Below are 21,325 nucleotides of genomic sequence, written 5' to 3'. Positions count from 1 at the left end.
CAGAGCCGAGGCTGGCCCTGGGCTGCCTTGCAGGAGGTACCGGGGGCACATGGCTGGGGCAGACGATGCTGTTCTGCATTCAGCAGAGGGTACGACCATCGCTGTTCCCACCCGTGTAACATCCGCCAAGGCAGGACCCTGGGGACACGGCGGGGACAGCACAGGGCCAAGGCCAGGGCCAGGGCCAGGGCGAGCAACCGGGCTGAAACAGCCTCAGACTCCAAGGTTTGTGCAGCAGGAGAGCCGCCACCTGCTCGGCACCTTTCTTTATGGCACGATGTTCAGTAAAGATAAAGACAGTCCCCAAAAATAACTCTTTATTGTTGCAATCGCTATATGTAACCCCATTGGTAAAAAACAGAGGAAGAGACCCAACTCCCACAAAATAACCACGGGCCAGCCCCTCAGCACCACCTCTGCCACGGAGGCCACGGGCTGCGGGCTCGGTGCGCCCGAGGGGCACCGGGGCGGCCCCACCAAGCAGCCCCTGCGCGGAGGTAAAGCCGGGCCGGCCTCCCCAGCTGCCCCCGCCCCCGGCCGGCCCTGTGGCGGTGACGTCCCGGGCCGGGCCGGGCCGTGCCGGGCGGCGGGGGCGGCGCAGAGCAGCGCAGCAGCGGCGGGAGCGGCAGCAGGAGCAGCAGCGGCGGCAGCAGCAGCGGCAGCGGCGGCAGCAGCAGCGGCGGCGGCGGGACCGGCGGCAGCAACAACAGCAGCAGCAGCAACAGCAGGAGCAGGGCTGGCAGCGAGCGGGGCGCCGAGCGCAGCACCACCACCTCCATCAGCAGGTAACGACGCGGCCCCTCGGCCTCCGCCGCCCCCTCCTCCCCGCGGCGGGAGGCGCCGGCGCTCCGACCCGGCCGCGGCGCTGCCCCTCGGCTGCCCCGCCGCCCTCCCGCCCGGGCAGGTGCGATCGGGGCGGGCGAGGCAAGGGCCGGGCCCTCGGCGGGTGAGCGCTCCCGCCAGCGCACCGCGGGACCGACCTGCCGGAGCCGGGGCTTCCCGGTGAAGTGCGGTCAGAATCCCTCGGGACTGAGCTTTACTTCCTTAAATTAACTGACGTGGGAAATTCTTTCCTTTGTTAGGATTGTTTGGGTTTTTTTAGTGTCCTCTGTGAAATCCCATCCCTGTGGAGTTACAGCTGAGCTCCCTTCCTTGCTTCAGAAACATTTCTGTGCTGGTGGGATTATCCTTGTCACACGAAATAAAAATTTTACAGCCTTTACTGGCCGAACACAGTATGACTGGTAGTTCAGTGGAAAAACATCTTCTGGAGTATTTCTGCTTGAAGTACTTTTGCAGGCTGCAGTTTTGGAGAGCAGCGTGTGTCACTGTGATGTACAACTAAAAACCAATATCCCATTCCTGTGACTTGCATTCATTACTGAATAGGAAAACTTAAAAGGGTTCGTCCCCTTAATGGTCTAGAATACGACTTGCAGTGCAGCAAATACATTGTTGGTCCTTGTCTAGTACTTGGCTCTCAGGGTCTGAACTAGTAAATGCCACTAGAGGCCTGTAGGATGGAGCTAGCTGAACTAATTGATGACTGGTTCTGTAAAAGGATGGTTGTTATCTGTTGTTTCAGCGAATGCTGCTGACTCTCAGCCCTGTTCTTACAAAGGTACAGAGAAGTAGTCTGTCGTGACTTGTGCCCTATCGTGCTCCCAGAGGGAACAGACCTTTGCGGCGACCTAATTTCTTACAGTTCAGTTGGCATCTCCGGGCTGCAGGGCGGCCTATGGACTGGTTCACAGCAATCCGAGTACAAAGGTTGGCCAAGGGACTGAGTCTTCCTTCTGTTGCAAGTGTGACAAATTAACAGGGTGGAGATGAACTCGTGAGTTAAATGTCATCGGCGCTTTTAAACTTTGTTTTTTAGTGAAAAAAAGCTTAACAAAAATAGAAATCTTTTAGTTTTTAAAATCTTCGTTTTGAAAATTTAAAAGTATAAGCAAATCTCTTGCAGTATTTGTTTAAATATAATAAAACTGCTAACACACAAGTTAACTCTGAAATGTATGGTTAATAAAATAACCGCAGAAGATCTCAGTGTTGTTGAGGTGGGAGAGAAAATATCAGAATTATCAGAGAACAAGTTCCAAACCTTTGTGATGCTGCTTTTAATAACGTAGAAATTAAGATTTAGCTTGACTGTATTTTTACTGGATGTGTTTTTAATGTGTCTAAGTTAATAAACTATTTAGTGAAGGTACAGTTATGCCTTTGACTGTAAAACTATAAAGCCAGCAGTGCAAACATAAAGGCAGTAAACTTTCCTGGAAGGCTGAATAGCTTTCTGAATTAAAACCATGTCAGTATTAGCTTGCAGAAATTCTAAGTTGAACTAATTTCCCCACCCCCATTATTTCTAGTCAGAGTGGGCATTCCTCTATAATCTGCACTAAGTACTGTGTCCTTCAGCCTCCGGCATTGCCATGTGCCTTTGTTTTGATAATGGGTCAGTATTTTGACCCATTAACAATAATGTTCTCATAAGGAAGGTGAAATAGCGCTTTCTTGTGCCTGGTCTGCCAGGGTGGAGAAGGCTTTGTGACCCAGTCTAGCCTTTGTATTTTTGTGGTATTTGATAACACTGGTCTGAGGAAAGATTTCAGGATTTAGAAATTTTGACAGTCATATGAGTGATGTGGCAAAGTTGAGTAGGGACTGACTTTTTATCAGTACAAAATGTGAAAGCATGCGATTAAGCTGGCAGGTTCAAAATGAATAAAAGGGGTGTGGTTTTGGTTTTGACCCAATGTGTGGTTAGTTAAGCTTTGGAAATCCTTTCTGAAGCATGTGGATACTGAAAGTTTACAGGGACTTGAAAAGCAGCGGGACAAATTAATGGAAGAAAAATCCACTAAGGCTGACTTGTGCAGGGTACTTCAAGTAGCTCAGGGGGTCACCAAGGTGAGCATGGAGCCAGGGACAGTAGGCTGGGAAAGTGCCATCAATTATTTATCGAATTTTTATATTACTTTCAAGCACTGACATAATGCAGACAACAGACCCAGTAGGGCTGCTCTTAGGAAAATTGTTCATTTGAAGTAAGTGTTTGAGAACAGCTGAACCAAAGGGACCACATCTAGAGATAGCAAGTCTAGGTGATAATTCTCAGGAAATGATTATGAGTCACCATCAAACTGGAAGTCAGTTTAAGCAGTGCCAGGGGCAGTTCTGGTACCTTTGTACTTATTGTCATTGATGTCTTTTATCAACAGAATTAGCACAAAATCTGAAGGAGACTGAGCAGGGCTTTCAGACTGTGTTTTTGATGCTCTACTTTGGAGGACAAGAGGTTTTTGATAAGTTTGAAGGCAGTAAATGAGTACAAGATACTGTTTTCTGGAAGAAGATCGCATAATGCAGATGGGTAAAGTTGACTTGGCAGCAATGCCGTGGAAGCAGATCTGAGGGTTCAGTGGGATCACAGGAAGCACAGGGATGCAGTACTGCTGAAGTTCAGAATTTAGCTTTTCATACTAGTGCAGCTTAAGTTAACAGAATAATGTCCAGTTTTGGCCACAGCCTGTTAAGAAAGATAAATTCCAGTGTCTCCATCTACCAGAAATGGTCACCAGGGCTTAGGAAGGTTTTGGAAAACATATCTTCAGGGACTGTGTTTGGAAAGTGTGTTCCACAAAGGCTATACAAGCTCATTTTCAGCAGAAAGAGGAGGTAAGATGATAGGACAGGAAGATTCTACAGTCTTAAAATTAGTGACAAGTGGTCTGTGTTCTTCTGTCAGTGACTGTATCGAAAAAGATGAAACTAGTTTGCACCAAAGACTTCATGGAAGTTCTTAAAATCTGTTATGCCTTAGGGAAAACTTAAAAAAACTGAGGTTGTGCAATCTCATTTCTGTGAAAGTCAAATAGGACTTGTGTTAAAGATATATTAAAAACATTTCTCAAAACTGTTTTACTTGTTCTCACGCAGGGGCTTGAGCTTGATGATTTCTTCAGGTGCTGTTTGTATTTGGGCTTGAGTTTATGTGGAAAAAAGTAATTTCAGTCCTCAAAAAATGCACAGTTTCTGTGATAAAGTCCTAGAATCTTTCAGTTGCTGGTCATCTCATGTTACAGCTTAAGGCATTTGGTTTTAAAATAATTAGTGTTGAGGCAAACTACTGCATTTGACAGCAAAATGTTGTGGTTTAGGAGTATAGCCTGTAGGAAATGTAGGTGTAGGACCATACTGTGATTTAAACCAGGAAAATCAGAGGGATAAAACCTGAGGTATTCATCATCTACTGTAGAATATACTGTGTGTGGCTTCATAACTCGTGTCCTAGCGTTACAGCATCTTTGGGTCTGAAACACTTTTAGAAAGGACTTTCTAAAGTCCTTACTGAAAAAAAAATGCTAAATATCATATGTTTCTCATTTTGTTTCTGCTTTTTAAAATATGCACAGGCATTTTAAAAAGGCAACATTTTAACATAGCTTGCCATCTGTTTAAGTTTCTACTTCATTATTTCTTGGAATGACTGTCTTACCTTTGTAGTAAATACTAGTGACAGTGACTTGTATTTCTGAAGTATTGTTGGTACTGTATCAATATAAAAAACACATAGGAAAAATGTAGTTTTTGAACTGATGGCTGTGGATAAATCTTCCCCTCCCCCCAAAAAACCCCAGTAAAACCCGCAGTTTTGCAAAGGTGAATGTGAAGCATCAGCAGCCTTCGTAGATTTTATGAAGCCTCTGATGTCAAGAAAAGGACCAATAAATCCATGGGCACTTTAGTCTCTGGTAGAATCATTTCTGTAAGTAATGACCATACAGAGTTAATATACGTATTTAATTGGGGAGAGCATGCTAAAATTGTCTTTTGATAAGTGACCATCTTAGAATGCCTATTCAGAAAAACTGATTTAGCCAAAGCAAGTTCTTGCTTTTTTGTTGTTGTTGAGCTGTGTACAGAAATGGAGCAGGGGGTGATGAGGCTGAGGAGAACTTGTTCGGTTTGGTCCTGCTGCTCCAAGGCAAAGCCTGTTGCCATCTGGCAACAGCATAGCCTGGCCTTGCACAGGTGGTTTGGGACTCCCTGCTGCATGCTGGCTTTTTCCTGCTGAAAAGGGACTTGCAGCCAGATGACATTTAACCTGCAGACACAGTGCTGGCTGCAGCTCCTGTAGGCATGTGCAAGCTCTGTGAGCTAAATTGCAGCTACTGTCAGTAGCAGGGCATGCATGAACGCTTAAGTGTGGGTTGGTGTCTGGCTGCTGTGGCTGTGCTGCAAGTCATACCCAGGCGTTGTGTCACTCCTGAAGCACTTCTGTCAAGCCAAGGGACCTTCGTCAGTGCTTCTCCTCGCTCTGCAAGTGTGTGGATGAAGGGCAGTTTCTGCTTGCTCCAGGGAACGAGAGACGGATGAGGCATCTGGAATTAAACTTCACTTTTTGTATGCACAGCTTGCAGCGCTGCTGCTGTGAGGAATGTGGCTGGTCTCCAAACTGGGATCTGGTCCTGGCAGTGCTGAATGGAGGTGTCATGAGCACTGTCAGAACTGGGGTGGCCACATCTGTATGTACATCTTTTGGGGCTTGATCAGAGAAATTAAAAGAGAAATTCTCAGTCTTGAGCTGAAAGTCTGAATGAACCCTGGATTTGTAAATGCTCAATAGAAGACCTTATTTATCACAAAAGAAAACTTTTTTTTCTTTTTTAAGCAACATCTTATAAGAGAGCTTGCTGAATTTATTTTGCAAAGGTAGTTAAACAGACAATTGAATTAAGAGTATTATTTACATATTTCACGAGCAAATTTGTTTTTCTTGTAATTAACAAGACTTAGCACACTGATTTGAAATTCGTGGAAAAAAAAAAGAGAAGTAGAGAATTTAACAAAGCCAGTTGTTCACAAAAATCTCTTCAATATTAGCAAGATCTCTGGCTGTATTTTACAAAAATAGCAGCAACTCTCTGAATTATATCTAAATGTTTCTATGGATCCTTCAGGCCTAAGCTGAAGCCATGGAAATATTGTTGCTTTTTGCATTTTGAGCAAGTTCAGCTTGTGATTTGTATGATCCAGAGCTCCATCCCTCTCATCTGCTATATTGTCTTTGTTGCCATGCTCTCAGCAAGGTTTTGATCATGTCAGGTGTGTTCTCAGTGTTCCAGATCCAAAGGAGCCAGCTATAAGGTGATACTGCAGTAGCCATGTTTAGGAAGAAGGTATCTGTGGGAGGACAGCATGTCCTTCTCCAGTCTTTAGATGTGACCTGTGAAGGAGGACACCCCTTCTATGTTTACATCTGTGCTTCACTCTTTCCTGATTTCTTCAAGTGCAGCCCATCACAGCTGCTCTGTAGTGGGGGAATTGATAGCAGTAAAACTCTTTCACAAAGTCCTGCATGCCAAAGATAGACAGTTTTGCTGTGTCTCCTTTTGTCTTGTCTGGGTGAGCGCTGTGTGCAGGCACACCAAACCTGCATATCGTGGCACTCTGCTTGTTTTAGGGGAGGCATTGGAGAGTTTTGGGGAAGGGATGCTCTGTAGCTGCTCATCCAATTCAAGGTTTAACAGTATGCGGTAACCTCATGTGCTGTTGGCCTTGCTTACGTACTGCAAAGTTTCCAGGACAGGGAGCAGAGCATTCAGGAATGAAGAATCTGACAAACATTTTTGATGATTTCAATTTTAACAATTCTGTTGGGCTGCAGTTTTGTGAGCAGTTGGGCTGAGGTGATTGCCTGCTGGACCCTGAAAAGAGGAAATCTTAATGGCTGCATCTTCTGCGCCCTTCCCAGCAGTGCGGATGGTCATGGGGCTCCTTCACACTCCAGTGCAAACTGCTGGCTCTGCAGAAAGCAACAAATCCCATCACCTTTCTTTTTTCCATATCCATGCTGCAGAGGTTGAGCAGCAGAGATGAGGGGAGGCAGATGAGGGGTGATGCGTCATTGCCGTTCAGTTCACGCTCTCTCAGGAAGCCACAACATTTTTTGCAGTCTCTTAGACCTGTGTAACCTTCATTGCCTCTACCAAAAGTTAGAAAAATACCTCCAGAGCCCTTTGCAGAGAGAAATATAGAAATAAAGAGTATATGTAGGGAATTTAATAGAACTGTAGAATCACAGAATGGCCTGGATCGGAAAAGACCCTAAAGATGATCTAGTTCCAACCCCCTGCTGTGGGCAGGGACACCGCGGCGCAGTCACACACAAGGACAGAGTCATAGAGTAGGATGGGAGAGGATTGTAAAAGACCATGGACTTCAGAGGGCCCTAGGATAATATGGACTTTTATTACTGTGTAAAGATAAAAACACTTGGGTTTAGTATTTGTGGTGGTTTTGGGGGTGGGAATGAGTTTATTTTGTGGCTTTGGGTTGGTTTTGGTGGTTTTTTTTTTTTTTTTTTTTTTGGTTTTTGTTTCCCAGAATATTTTAAAAAGATAGGAAAACTGATGATATAAATCATTGTCTCATTTTCTAGGCTCCTATTGAGTTATTTTGTCATTGTTTGCTGATTGCTTTAAAGCTGTGGCAGTGTTCATGCAAGCAGTCTTTATGGCAGGTGCTTGTGTACACAAATGGCATTCTGCAGAGCGTTGTATCTCTCTGCTGTACAGCAAGGAGTGTTACTTATGTGGACATGCCAAGAATGATGCTGTTTCTCCCTCTCTCATACTTGTTGGCTTGCTTTTCAATGGCTGTGCTGTTGGGCCTTTTAGTCTTCTTACATTTTTTTTCCAAAATAGAACCTCTAATGGTTTTTACAGATTTTAGTAGCTGTTCTTCTTTTGGCTGTGTTTAAGAGCATTGCTTCAGATTTCAAAGTTCTTGGGAAATAGAAGAGAGATGGGCTGTTGTGTGGAATTGGAGCTGTTGGGAACAAAGCACTCCTGTTTCTTCTGTACACTTGCAGTTTTGCAGATGGTGGGATGATCTCTGTCTTCGGTTGTCAGCCTTTTACAGTACTCTTGCATCTTCTCAGCTGAAATTAGTTCTGGTCAGACACTCGATCTTGGATTATTTAGACCTTGAGATAGTGTTTGGTTTACTGCATGAATGTCCTCTATTAATTTTTTTTTTTGTGTGTTTGGACATGCACTATAGACTTTCTCAAAAGTTTTACCCCTTAGTGTTTTTTTTAGATAATTTATACAAGAATGAATTTTAAGTTTTGTTTAGGGGAAAGATGTTTTTTGAAATACCTTTTGTGTAATACTCTGATGGTAATCTGAAACAAATTTTAGATCTTGTTTTATGTTTTGCTGTAAAGTTCTACATCCTTTCAAAGGAAAAAGAATATTTCTTACTAATCCAGGGAGAAGAATCTTAGCCATGAAGTTTCTTAGCCTTTTATGATGCTGTACAAGTCATAACTTGCTCAAAAGGTCAACACCCACAGAACATGTTTTTTTACAGTTCAGTGGTCTAAGTAGCTGCTTTTCTTGTGGCCGTAGGAATCTTTCCTATTGTCAATGAACATGCAGTCTTTTGATGATATGACATCTGATGCTATGGGTATTTCTGGGTTGCACACTAAATTATATATATTCAACACTAAAGCAGCAATGATAAACATAAATAATGTGTTGACCATATACTCTTAAAGATGATTCTCTTTCAGTTTAAATCCTTGCAGCTTTTTCCAGTTTTGCATACATGTATGTATTTTTGTAAAATATTACATCAGATTTCTTTTAACTTTGAACTGAAAATAGCTTATTTTAGCAAGTGTTGGAGTTTAGCTTCTTTGGTTTTGTTACTACAGAGTTCTGTGTCTGTTCATGTAGTAGTCAGCCTAGAGGGGTTATAATATGTAAAGTTGGTTCATATACTTATTTTAAATTGCCCTTTGCAGCTTCTGTTACAGTCTGGGATCAGTTACTGATCTCTTCAAAAGGAAAAAAAAAATGATGCCTTAAAAAAATAAAGTTCTGTTACTTCCTGATTTTTTTTAGATTTTTTTTTTGTTGTTGTTTAATAAAAGCTTGGGATTTCGAGTGAGTAATAAGTACTGACTGCCTGAGTACATAGGATGGAAGTGGAAATTTATATGGTTAAAAAAAGCCAAACCAGCTGTTTGAGATGAGTTGTTTTCAGTATTAATCCTGGTCTCTTTACAAATCCCTTTGGAAGAGAAGAGGGCAGACAAAAGGCACTTCATGTCACTGGCTGTTTACTGAGTGACTCTGCTGCTTTCGCCCTAGGATGGAGGTAGAACCAGGGGAGCAGGAGACTACTGGTAAGAGGAAGAGTATTTTGAGGTGAGCTGCTTCTTGAGAAACAAGTGAAGGCTGAAGGGTGATGCCAAGGTGGGAGAGTCTGAGGAGCCAAGAGGACCAAAGGGATCCCAGCAAGTGGAAACACTTGGAGATTGTAGCAGAAGAAAAATGCTATTTTGACTGCTTTAATGCAAAACTGGTTAGCATCAGGGGCTGCCCGTCCTACCATGCCTGGGCAGGACTTTGCAGCCATGTTTTCCTCATCGAATGGAAGATGCTGCCGGATGCCTGTACATGTCCAGGCACTGACCCTGGGTGTGCCTGCTGTGGGTGTAAGACCATGAGGCCTTGCAATTTGGGTAAAGTATTTCACCCCAAGACAGGTAAAGATTTTGGAGTGACTTCTGAAGGTGTGCAAAGGTGGTAATTAATGAAAGCTAATTGGCTTATGTTTTTCTAGGACTCAGCATGTGCTCTCTAGCAGCCTCTCATTTCCATTGGTCATCTTGTTGGAAATGTCCAAGAAGTTTTTAGGGGATCCAGGTAAGACAGGAGTCTTCTCAAAAGGAGCTGTTAGTTTCTCCACTGTACATACTTAAGGGAGAAATTTGAATGGGCAAGATGCAGCTGTGTGTGAGGCTGCTGTACCTTTGTTTTGTTCAGTTTGATCAGCTGCTTCATTCTAAATTTGTGGCCTAATTTTGTGAGGAACATCTTAGAGGCAGGCGAACCCCCAAAACTAACCGATAATCTCCAGTCTGACAATGGAGGAGGCACATCTGTGTGATAAAGAGGACTTTCTTCCCACACATTTAATATTATTTGTTTCATGCCTTTGTGTAAGGAAAAGCTGTGTAACTGTCACACATGCAAAGACAGAGGAGAACTGAGTTGAATGTGAAGTAATAGCCATATTTTCAGAAAAAAATCAATTTTATGTTGTGAGAAATTAGCCTAGTAATATTAGCAAGCATTTAAACAATGATTGGTGGGGGTGCTATTTATTTTTGAAGTTTGTGTTTTAGCAGACTTCAAGTTGCTACTGTTGAAAAACAAGGGTTTTTTTTTTCCTTTTTTTCTGACAAATCACCACTTCCCTCAAGTATCTCCTGCAAGTGTTCGGACTATGCTGTATTTCTAATATAAGCTAAAAGCTTGTAATAGTACCCAGGGAAGTAAAGAAAAACTATTGTACCTTCTCTATTGTTACACCGCTGTCAAGGTCTTTGTTTCAATACTAACAGCAAGAAAATGTGGGAGGAAAATGAATGATTTCTAAAAGTCTTCCCACAGGTGAGGAGCTTTTCCCCTTTTTCAGGTACCAGGCTGTCTTCCAAGGGCTTCCACCCAGCTGGGACAGGAATGGCATGGTGTGGAGCTTGGGTGCTGCAGGCTGTAGCAAGTAATGGGGATGCAGACCTTGGTTCAGTGATACCACCTCTTTGCACTGTTGCATGTAATGGCAGTCTAATTTTGACCCAGATGCATGGGATAGCATTCATCTGGAGTTCAGCAGAGTGTAGAACATAATGAAAGCTTCAGTGTAGCATGTCACCTTGTTAGCATGTCACCTGGATTGCCTTCCTGGGTTGCACTGTGTCTTGCCTGTCATTCATCTGCCTGGATCACTCTACTGCAATCTGGATCCTTACTAGTGCTTCATGTGCTGATATTTGTTGATGGCTTCACAACATGTCTTCCTCTGGATCAGACGTCTTTTTTCAGGATCAGCTTCTGCCCTTAAAGAATCCCTGTGTAAGTTATTCCCAGGACACATGCCTTTTTTTTTTTTTTTTTTTTTTTCATTTATGTTACTTCTTCCAGGATATCCTGCCTTTTGTGTTTCACAACTTGCTGGCAATGGGAAGGATTTGCATGGCGTCAGTCCTGCAGATGAGCATGCAGCTTCGCATGCTCTTTGTGGGCTGCATATACCAAGACAGGTTGCAAATGGAGTTTGTACAATAGAGCAAGTAAAACTGGCTGCATCAGTATGGTTTTCTGAGGATGAAAGAGATGCTGGTTTTGCTTTACTTATCAGCCAGGCTTGGTGTCTAGTCAAAAGGGTAGTGGAGAGATGCAGGACAGAACATCTGGTAGAAGCAGAATTTGAAGATTGGGAAGAGAGTTTTAATCAAAATCCGTATTTTCTTCTTTGTTTTCTTCCTTCTCTTGTTGAGAATGACCAGTGTCATACCAGTTAGCACTGGATTGGGGATGGCTGTAATTACTTGAAAGCTGTCAGCCTGCAGTTAACCCTGCTCATCAGGCTGAGGTTTGGAGAGTGATGTGGAGGACACATTTGCTGCAGGGAGCATTCCTCTCATGGCAGGCTTTGCTCATATGTGTGCCCAGCACCGCCTGAGAAGCCCTGCAGTAGAAAGTGCTGGCTCTCCATGCGAGTCAGCAGGAAGGAATACTTTCTGTTGTTGCAGGCTGTTGTGAGTTGCTGCTCTGCTGGGGATTCCTTTGGCTTTTCACAGTGGTCTTTGCACCAGATGGTAACACACTGAGCTTGTTCTGGGTCAGCAAAGCCCCTTGTCACTGTGCCAAGAGCACTGTCACAAAGAAAGCCCTATGCCTTTTGCCACCTAAAATGCATGTGAATTCACTACATTCCTGAACCAAAGTAGCAGTCAGTCTTCCTGTTTTGAAAAAATGGAAGTGGAGAGAGTACTGTTGCTTTGAGATGAAGATCTGCTTTTCAGGCTAATTTTAGATGCAGCTTAATGTGTAAGGGAGAGGCAGTTTAGAGTAGAAGGGCTCGACAAGGGGAGTAACTACTAGAGGTCCAAAGTTATTAATGCTGTGTTGAGCAGGGTGGTGTAGGCAGAAGCAGCCACATAGGAAAGCATGATCTGGAGCAGTTGCTGCTGAGCTGGGTGCATGCTGGACAGGGGAGGCTGAGCAGATGTGATTCACCTTCCAGGCAGAGCCTTGCTGACTGGCTGGGCTCAGAGCCTGGGCACAGGGCAGGATTAGCACAGCTCCACTGGCAGAATGGGCAGCTCCAGGCCTCCTGTGTTCCCCAAAACATAAAAGCACTCCAGAGCATTGCAAGGAGTTTTTTAGATGATAGTTTTAATACTAAATGAGAGTTTCTTTCTAGAAAGAACTTTTTTCTTAAAAAAGGCATTTTGAGGCTGAGAGAAAAGATAAACTAAGGGATTCCTAGAGAAGGGGGAGAGGCCAAGTATCGAAGAAGATGAAAATCATTCACTACAATCAAAGCACATCTTTAGTCAACTGTTACAATAGAAGAGCAGGTCAGGCAAGAAGTCAGTCCTCTGTCCTCTACCTCCGTGGTGCTTTTCAGTATAAATCTAGTTCAAGAGACCCTTAGTGGCAAAAGCTTACAGAAGGCTGCTGTAGTTATTAGAGCGCTTCCTGGGTGTTCATCTCTAAAGCCACACCTGGTGTATTAGGATTTCCTATGCTGTTATTATGGGACACGTTTCCAGATTGCTGTCAAAAGCTTCTGTATCAAAGGAGGATCATCACACAGCACAGGCTGCTGGATGCGTGAAGAAATTAGGTAAACTACAGCACCCAGTAAAACTTGAATGAGTTTTAGAGAGTGGAAGCTGAAAAAACAAATGCTGTTTTGATAACCTTCGAAATATAATTGTGTTCTCTCTTGTACTTGAATGTCAGCAATTTTTGCTAACTTGTCACTTCTAAGAAACGTTTATTATTACTTAACAGACATGTGGTGATATTTTTATTTTAGGAAATTTAGATTTGTGTTCTTCACTGGTCATAACACTGTGAAGTTAGCCAGCATGGTTCACCCTTGTGTCTGAAGGCAGCATGGAAACTGGATGTGCAGGCATTTGAGAAGGCATTTGATTGATCTTTTTCCCCTTATTGTTCCCAAGTTATTGGAGTTATTCAAGAGGCATGCTTTTTTTTTTTTTTTTTAAGTTAGAGTAAACTATTATAGCCAGCAAGTTCTATTTACTAATCACCCAAATAAAGCAGAAACTCTGGAAGCTGTGAATTTCTTTTGAACAGAGCATTGATACCAAAATGCAATGTCATGTTTTTAATTTATTAATAGAAATAATAAGATAATTCTTCATACTTTGCGTCTTTTGTCAATAAAAGGAAGCACATACTTCCCTGTAATTGAAGACAGGTATGCTGCTGTGGAGGGTGGAACAGGACTCTTTGTAAAGAGAGGTGGAGTCTCCATTAACATGGTGTGACGAGGGTACTGATTCATGTGTTGATGCCTTTTGGAAAATAGGTCTGTTGGTTGTGTTTTGCTTTGGCTTTTTTTTTTAGTTCAGTGTGTTTAAAGTTGTATCAGTTGGGCTGCTCTGTACTACATCTTACTCTTTTTGAGCTCAGTTGATGTCTTGCCTCAAGACTTTGTATAGGTCGCTGGGAGGTGGCTGAACCCCATGTGATTGTTGCTGTCTCAGCACCAAAGCAACTGGAGTTTTCTGGGCTCCTGAGGAAGCGCCTGACGTGTAATAATCCTCCAGGGTCTTCGTCGTAGTCACATTCTACACAATTGTTTCTTTTATACTGTGTTTTGAATTTTTTCTAAGATGACCTTAGAAGATCTCTAATCATATGATGATGTGAGACAACTGGAAAGCTTTTAGTTTTCTAGTTGCCATGAATAATTCAAACCCAAAAACTCATTCCCAAGGTGGATTTTTTTACTCTAGAAAGGAAATACAAGAAATCTATGAGGAGTTCACTATTAGCTTCCCCCTGCCCCTCCAAGATGACTCTCAGGTCATTCAACAGTGTGAAGAAATATCCATTGTGAAATCAGGTTTGAAAGATTTCTGTTCACAAGGAGGAATTTGAATTAGTCATATCTAACTTCCGTGTTGAATTCTTGATCATTGTAGCTTAAGCTCCCGTGGAGCTCAGGTTTTGAGTGAAAGAAAATATATGGAAATATATATATCCATATATCTGAAATAATATATTTGCTGGAATGTAGGAAGTGCTGAAGACTTCCAGACTGGAGTTCTAAATAGAATGCTTGAGTGAACTTGGCTTGCAGCATTGTAGACCACAAGTCAGGAAGCTGAAGAGGATGCTTTGTAAAGCCCTGAGAAAGAGATTCATCAGGTTGTCTTGTTGTGGGTCCACTGATGATAAGTCTCACATGACCTCACAGTCTTTCCTTCAATAGCAGTACAGTCTCTTCTGCATTGTATTCCTCGTCTTTTAAAAGCTAGTTATGTATTAGTTTTCTGTGAAAAAATCAGAGTCTGTTTTGTGGTTTGCTTTCTGTAATCAACAGGGTGAGGGTCTTGCCTGTACTCAGGAATGTATCAATTAAATGTTCTTAGCATGAGGACTTTGTGTGTGACTTTTTGAACTGTCTCCTAGGCTTTGTGATTGACATCATTAACAATTCTGAGTCCATGGAATATCTGCAAATGCTGAAACCAGCCAGGAATTGACTCAAGTGTGTCTGTCAGAGGGCACTAGTGCTTACTTTTGGCTGTATCTATGTGACATCTTGCAAATCAGAGCAATATTGAACTAGGAAGAAAAAAAAATCCAGTCTTAATTTAAAGTCTGTGTTAGTGTGTGGGGTATGCCCAGCCCCTGCACTGGAGGGATCTCTGCTGAGATAAGAGATTTTGCAATCGCCCAGCAGGAGTCCCTGGAAAGGCAACCACTTCTTTGGTGACAGCGAGAAAAGACAGACCCACAATCCTTTAGGAGACCCTATGCAGATCCTTCGTAACCCATTGGTCCTCACCCATCCCAGATCCTCTGTAACCCAGTGGTCCTCACCCATCCCCTGTATCCCAATAAAAGCAAGCCCTCTGCCCCTGTGCAGAGAGAGTTGCTGTCCCCTTCGCCGGAGGGGACCAACAACAAAGCTGCCTCTGTGCGGAACCAGCCACACGGGCCTTCTCGTCTCTCTCTGGTCTGGTTTGGCCTGGGGGTGCCCTGCAGAGCTGAGCTGGAATCACGAGCTGACAATCACTAAAGAGCTGACAGCCCCTGCACGGGCCCTCCTGCCAGCAGCTGAGAGGAAGACACTGGGCCTCGGGAAGGCGATTCCTTTCGGGACTATCTCTCCGGACCAGTCACCTCTTCCTGGGTCAGAGCTGCTGATCCCATCACCAGCTGTAATATTAGTGGTTAAAAGTAATTCTTCAAAACATTTTCAAAATTGTGTTCAAAGTAGTTCCTGTTTCTAGTGTATGTGGTCTCTTTCCACCAGCTGTGTATCACTGCTTTTTCTGCTAGATTGAAGTATTCTGTAGTTTGTTTTCCGTGTAAATATTACATATATTTAACTTGTCATTACATGACCCTTACCATTTTTTATTTGGCAAAGAGTTGTTTAAAACCTCATGGAATTTCTGTGTGGCTGGTACTGAGCATTTAGAGGAAGGTAGTAAAAATGTGCAAGATGTTTTGCCTTAACCTTAGAAGAACAAAGGGATGTGTCTTCAAGGTTAGAAATTAGTAATAAATGTATTTTCAGTGGGAAGGATTTTGAAACTATAGATTTAGATTGTTCTAGAATTTGAGGAAGGCTTTAAACATGCTGCTTTTGATCATGGAAGGTGTTAGAATTAAAACTTAAATCCTCTTATATTTTTTCTGTCTTTGAAGCATGCTTAAGAACTATTTCACGTTATCCTCTTCTCTAATTGATTAACTGGATAATAGGTTTAAATGTGCCAAATAACAAAACCCATGGGTTTTATAGCAACTGATCTGAAATTATCTAATTAAGTTTGGGTTTTCCTCTTGTGTCACCTGGGTGAATCCTAATGATGTATAGCAGGTTGCATTAAATTGGGCTGTGCCTGCTTCTTGGAAACAGTGTTGAGAAAATCAGAAATTTCTTCAAGAATGTCAGTTAAAGCACTAAGCAGAAATGGCTGTTTCGTGCTTTCTGGTTGTTCTCACTCATTTAGGCAAATCCATTTGATTGCCTTTCTTGATGGTTTTGCTATTGAGTATATTGACCTCCCATGGTATATGTAGACATATAGCTGAGACATGGTTTGAACCTATGATGTCAGTTTTGCTCATTAAAAAATCATTTAGTCTTTTTGATTTCTCGACCCCCTGAAATTTCTGCTGAGCACCATTCTGCTGAATTTCTGTCAGAAATTTCATGTGTGAGGTCTTTGAAATATTACTTTTTTTTAATCTCCTTTTTGGGGCCAGCAGTTATTTTTAACTGTTCTTAGAGGAGTGTTATTTAAATCCTAAAGTTTATATGGGCCAAATTCTGTGATCCACATAAAGTGCCCTACTTTTATAGTGGAGAAACACTATGAATGTCAACCATACTTGACATGAGATAGCTCAAGGAAACTGGTACTAAGTTCCAGAAGGTTTGCTACTGCAGGTTCTGTTACATTTTCCTTTTTTCCCCTTTATGTTGCACAAACCCAAGAACAAAAAATACAGTTGTTTGGTAAATACTATATGTACACCCTTCTTTTTGAAATAAAATAATTTTTGAAATAAAAAAATATTTTCTGATGATCAAAGTCACTGTTTTCTAGATAGGCCTTGAAGATCTGAAGTCAGGTTGTGTCCAAGTAATTCAGGCCATGCTTGTATGTAGTTTAGATTTTTTTTTTAATTTTAAAAATTTTTTAAATGTTGCAGGTAATATCAGTTGGGAAGATGAGAAAACCTGCTAAAATTTTTTTCCAAGCTATGGAAAAAACACTGGGTTTGGGAAGGTCTGAGGTTTAAACCTGAATCATTGTGAAAATATGCTTAATGTTTTGGATATTCTTGTACTGCTGTATCAAATATTTTGCTTTTAGTAAAGGGAAACTTTTATGTCTACAAAAGGATTGTATGCTCCTTGAGTCTACTCGTAATTCAAAGTTCTTGCAGACGTACCTTGTTTATTTTTAACATAGAACCATAGAATGGTTTGGGTTGGAAGGAACCTTAAAGCTCATGTAGTTCCAACCCCCGTGCCATGGGCAGGGACATGTTTTACTAGACCAGGTTGTTGAAAGCCACACTTCAGGATGGGGCATCCACAAGATCTCTGGGCAACCTGTTTCAGCACCTCCCCACCCTCTCAGTAAAGAATTTCTTAGAAGTACAGATCATACACATTAGCAGAGATATTCTTCCATTGTTGCTGGGACTGGTTCTGCCTGAGCTGGGGAGAAGGGTACCAAGAAATGGGAAATGGGACTTTTGTCCTGCGTACCTCTTGTCCTGGCAGAGGGATGAGGGAGCTTTACTTGGGGTTTTTTTTGGTGGTGGTATCTGTGGTTTTGTAGGGAAGAGTTAACATTGCACCAATCTTGTATTTGGGAACTTCAAGCTTCTGTGTGTGAGCTTTTCACATTTCCCTTGAGGGTACATTTAATAGTATTTTTCAGCGTGTCTTTGAAACAATTTGGAGTGGTGTTTTATATATTGTCCATAAATGAAATAAAAGTTTACTTTTTATAATGTGATGTTGGAACAGGAACAGAAATTTTGATACATGGTTAGGTCTGCACGATTGTAAATGCTAGCTGTGCTTTTGACTTAAAGCCCTAATTCAGATCTCTCCTGTCTGACAAGCAGCAGGAAGATTAATCTCTGGAGAGAGGAATCCATACCCCAGTTTTACACAAAACACAGTCATTAAAGTTATTTGTAGGCTGAATAAGCACAAGCCTTTGTTCGGATTGCTGAGCAGGGTTATGTTGAAACGTGCAGGAACAGGATTTACTCGCATTCCTGTTGCTGTTGCTTCCACATTTCCAGTCCGCAGTATCATCTGATAGGGAGCCAGTGGTGAGTTACCAGCTGAGCATAGAAGTGACTTTGAGACCTGTTTGGTAAGACAACAGTGTCTCTGTGTGTCCTTCCACAGCTGGGGTGAGGGCTGCTTGACAGGCACTTGGAGTGCAGTGTCCCTGGGTGGGCTGGGGAGAGCTGCCTGCTGGGGGCTCACAGGATGGGGACTGCTAAAGCATCTTGGGACAGTTGAAGTGGAACTAAAGATAATTTTAATCATACTTTGTGTTTAGAGGGTGAGATCACTACAATTATATAAGCTCTGAAGGGTGGAACTCATTTTCAGCTGGTGTTTGTACTCTAAGAAGCATAAATTTAAAGTATTGAACTTTGGAGGTCTAAGGCAATATTTTTGTGTTGTAGTACCTATAGTCTATCCTTGAGGAGGAAAGAAGGAAGAAAAATGTAAAAAGCATAAACTATCTTTGGATTGTTTTAAGACTGTTTTTCCTGGTTAAATGATGATGTATGATTGGTAGCTATATATTATATGATCACTCGTGCTTGGTATTAAAGAATAAAGCCTAGATTAAAATGGCAATGAAGTTGAAGTGCAGATAAGAAAGGGGGAAAAGTACCGTAACCTGGTTTGTCACTATATTAGAACCAGAGTCTTTTCTCATGCCAGTAACCATCAGCAGCTGGATAAAGAACGAGTAGAGGTGTGTCTCCATTAGTGTTTTAGTTCATCTTAGGAGTTTACTATTGTACTGAACCTCCTAGTTGTCTGCATTTATGGCACTGCAGGCCCAGGCACCAAACTGGATCCTGTTTGGATGAAACCAGACTGGAAGATGCTCCTTAGAAAAATGCCTGATAGTCTGCAGCTGTAAATTCATATTCAGTCAAGGGGACCAGTCTAGAGATACGTGGTACAAACTAGAATTAGTAAAACCCTCAAGATGCGCGTAGTATGGGCACTGGTCCCTCAGTGCTGCTGTTTCACTGTTATGCAGTTACTCCTTTTGTACCATGTTACTTGCTAACGGAGATGTATCCCTTGAGTTTAAAACTTATCTTTCAGATTTATGTCAGGAAAAATAATGACTTGGAAAAAAAAAAGTGTAAATAAATATGCCTTCTGTTTCTGAAATTCTCCTTTTATTGACATAATGGGTATTGTTAAAAAAGGAAAAAAAGAAAAAAAATCCAAGCCAGGAATGTCTTATATTGACCATTCACGTCTTCTATAGGGTATCTTTGGTTTTGAAAGCATAATACTTTGTTTGCTCTACAATGCATTCAGTTTAATTCAAAATATTGTAGGAAGGACTAAAGAGCAACAAAATGGAAGAAGTGTGTTACTTAGAGTTGAAAATAGTATAGGTGTTTTCATTTACCATTTTGTTCCTGAGGTGAAAATTATATATATGATCCTAATCCCACCACAATGTTAAATTCTTGAATATTTTTTAGAGAGGAAAATGGAATTGAAACTAAATATTCATGTAATCGAAAGATAAAAAGGAAAAAGTGCCCATGATAATTGCAGTATCTTTTTATTTAGCAGAACTTCACTCTGTTGTCTGATCTTAGATCCACTACCCCCATAAAAATGTCTAACCATCAGATTATCACTGGATGGACAGTTCTTGACATCTAGATCGAAACCATTGCAGCTGATTGAAGTGAAGACTGCATGGACAGGACTTCATGACCTGGTGTTATTTCTTAGGTGACATTCCTAGCCTCTGGAGATGTATTTTTCATATAAAATATTTTGCATAGTCTGAAATGAAGGCTCAAGTGCCATGAATAAATGCTCTTACCTTTGAGCTGCTGACCCCAATTGGGAAATAGCAGTGGCAGCATGACAGTGCTCATTCTCCCAGAAATTTTTTCCAGCTGTAATTGTTCAGGAAGTTTTGAATTTAAAAACACCTGAGCTGCATTTTGTGTCTGAATTTACAACCTGAGTAAAAGCTTTTCTTGACTCCGCTTCTTGGTTCTTTGCCAAAATAAGCAGTCTGATCTTAGCATGTGACTGTGGTGGTTTGTCCTCTGCATGAGCTTCTGTACAGAATTTGTAATTATGTTTAAGGGCTGGTCCTGGGAGCCATGATTCTGCATGAGTTATTTTCTGTTTACTTTTGTATCAGATATATTGAGACCGTGTGTGCCTGCGGTTACTGTGCAGTTCCCAGCCCCAGGGGTGGTTCTATTGCCTGTGAAGAGAGAGTGTGTTTGCTCTGTTGCCTGCACGACGACACCTGCTATTGAAAACCTCAAAGGTCTCCCAGATTTTTTCTAAAATATGCATTCAGCTATGCCTGATCTCTTGTGTAGGTCTTTTAACACTTGGGCAGAAAATTCATAACCATTTTTGTGGTGTTGCTGGTCGGTAATTTCTGCTCGTTGATTATAGCAGAATCATGAGCGGAGATCCTCTTTCTTTCAGCATTCATATTAAATCAATAAATAATACTTTGTACATGATGGGGATGGGCAGAAACATTCAGGTAATGTATTTGAGGTATTAAAATCAGTTGGTAAAATGCAGTTGGACTTTGATCTCAATCTTCTAACTGTTTTCTGAACAAGAAGTGAGCATGATATACTTGAGCTGGATTTCTTATAACTCATGGTTCATAAAAGTATTGGAGCTATGGGAGCTGCATCAGTCAGTTTCTGTGGCTCCCTGGGATACTGAATCAGTAGTAAGAAAAACAGCCTGTTTGTCTTTGGCTGTGGTGAAATTTGTGCAAAGATTAGTCCAGAGTCTATAATCTGCATGACCCTGTACCAAGGTTTAGGGAAGCCTAGAACTTTCTCATATCTTGGAGAGAGTAGTGTCTTACCAAAAAATGAGAGAGTTGAGCTGTGGTCAGGATGTGGCTAATGTGGAAGTTGTTGTGGTCTGCAGTTTTTCCCTGCTGCCAAGATTGCCAGTGGTAATAGCAGATTTTGTCTCATTTGTTGCTGGTCAGATGCCAAGCCTTTACTGTCCTTGGCCTTCTGTGAAAATACAAACTATTCATGAACAGTACAAGAATTAAAGGTTATTTTAGAGTCACAGAATGGTTTGAGTTGGAAAGGATCTTTAAAGAGATCAAGTCTAACCCCTCTGTCCTCACTAGGTTGTTTAAAGCGCCATCCAACCTGACCTTAAAGGTTTCCAGGGATGGGGCATTCACAGCTTCTTCAGGCAAAACTCATTGTAAAGAATTTCTTTCTTACATCCAGTCTAAATCTATCCTTTTTCAGTTTAAAACTGTTGTCCCTTGTCCTGTTACTAGGGGCCTTGATAGAAAGTCTCTCTCCATCTTATAGGCTGCCTTCATTTATGGAAAGACTACAGTAAGGTCTTCCTGGAGCCTTCTCTTCCCCAGCTCTCTCAGCCTTTCTTTATATATAGAGAGATGTTCTAGACCTTC

The 21,325-nt window shown here is 41.9% G+C and overlaps 1 protein-coding gene across 4 annotated transcripts in view; it reads left to right on the top strand.

The window, feature by feature from the left end:
- Positions 1-611: 611 nt before the first annotated feature.
- Positions 612-21,325, top strand: part of MYO6 (myosin VI) — a 105,538-nt gene continuing 84,824 nt past the window's right edge. For 2 of the 4 annotated variants that reach the window (XM_069011294.1, XM_069011296.1), the window contains exon 1: positions 704-785. The gene's annotated coding sequence lies outside the window, so the exon portion shown is untranslated. Of the gene's footprint in view, positions 786-9,706; positions 9,729-21,325 lie in introns of those variants that run through there. The other 2 variants (XM_069011295.1, XM_069011293.1) reach the window with 2 other exon arrangements.

The sequence above is a fragment of the Aphelocoma coerulescens genome, chromosome 3 (genome assembly GCF_041296385.1).
Source record: "Aphelocoma coerulescens isolate FSJ_1873_10779 chromosome 3, UR_Acoe_1.0, whole genome shotgun sequence".
NCBI lineage: Eukaryota > Metazoa > Chordata > Aves > Passeriformes > Corvidae > Aphelocoma > Aphelocoma coerulescens.
This window is presented reverse-complemented; position numbering and strand designations above follow the sequence as displayed.